Raw genomic sequence first — 1445 nt, 5'->3', positions numbered from 1 at the left:
CCAATTCACACCTTGATATCAAACCGGTAAAGATGTCGATCATCAAAAGGGCAGGTAGCTCATTGGTAGAGCAGGTCCTACATTAAATTCCTAGCAAGCCCAATTTTCACCAGAATGGGTTTGTAGATAATGCAATAAAAGCATAGAAGACAAATAACACTCTGCATTGAGGCCACGCTCACAAAACTACTCACATCAACCACAAAAATAGCTGACAACCACTTTAGACCACAACAACTGCATTAAGGCTAGTTCATCCCCTTACAAATTACTGGCATTCGATGCTCTATCTACCTTCAAAACTAACAAAAATTATATCCCCACTCCCACTTACAGTCGTTTTAATGAAGTGAAGGAAAAATGTTTCTCTTTTCTATCAGAGGCTTCAGCTCTGCCTTTCGATCCAAACCTAAGATATATCTTTCAGAATGAGCTTTCTTTTGTAAACAAGGATTGGAAGCAAGACAAGGGTTCTGCTCCTGTCATTCCATTTATTAATTCCAATAACACCCTCCCCCAAAACCTTTCGGCTATCAGTTTGTCATCTTTCTGGATCACAGATGTAGATCCAAACACGACTTCTGGCAAAATGGTGAATGTGAGTGGGGTATTAAAGTTGGCCATGTGCCCAGATAGAAGTATCTCTTTTATGGGTAGCAACCCTGAGGCCTTTGAGATTTATCCTGGATTCTCTTCTCTCAGCATTCGTTTTGAAGGAGTCTACTTACAATTGAAAAACCCACAAAAAGAGCGGTTTCTATGTATGTTGGGCAGTACGTATTTTACCCTCCTGTGGGGAGAATGCTGCAAATCCTTGGGACTAGTCAGAGTCATTGTCGCCAAATCTGCTAGAAGATGATAACATTTTGCTACTATTGCACTATCCAAGCAAACTTTCTCTGACTACCAGAGAAATTTGGGGAAAGCTGACAAGCTTCAACCGGCACTCCAATCCCAGGTACTTTGATGGAATTGACATCTATTCACAATCGGCTGCTTATTCGAATTATGGATTTGATTCCGGGAACCTGCTGGCAAAGGCTTGTGATCCTTACCCATATGCGACAATTTCCGGTCAAAATGTATTGAAATATATAGAGGGGAACAATTATGTTCAACTCTACTGCAACTAACGTCTGGCTAGATTTTGGATGTGGTTCCCAATTGGCAATGTAATGGCACAGATGACTTTTGTAGCAAGTTGGGTACATTCATGAGGGATGACAAAGTTCAGCGCACCGATGGCAGCTTTAATAATACAAAGCTTATTGTGCAGGATATAAGATGTATAGATCCATCTGATTCTAGTGCTGCTAAATCAGGTATTACAAATGTTAGTGTTGTTTTTCGAATTGTTCCTCCTTCTCAGAGACAGTGGCTATAGAACGATCAGGCCTTAATGGTCTAACATTGCCCGCTGACGGAAAATGGAACTCATCTACTGG

The sequence above is a fragment of the Pinus tabuliformis genome, chromosome 3_2, assembly GCF_031772625.1.
Source record: "Pinus tabuliformis cultivar Carrire ecotype Pingquan chromosome 3_2, CPIR1, whole genome shotgun sequence".
In the NCBI taxonomy this organism is placed as follows: Eukaryota; Viridiplantae; Streptophyta; class Pinopsida; order Pinales; family Pinaceae; genus Pinus; species Pinus tabuliformis.
This window is presented reverse-complemented; position numbering follows the sequence as displayed.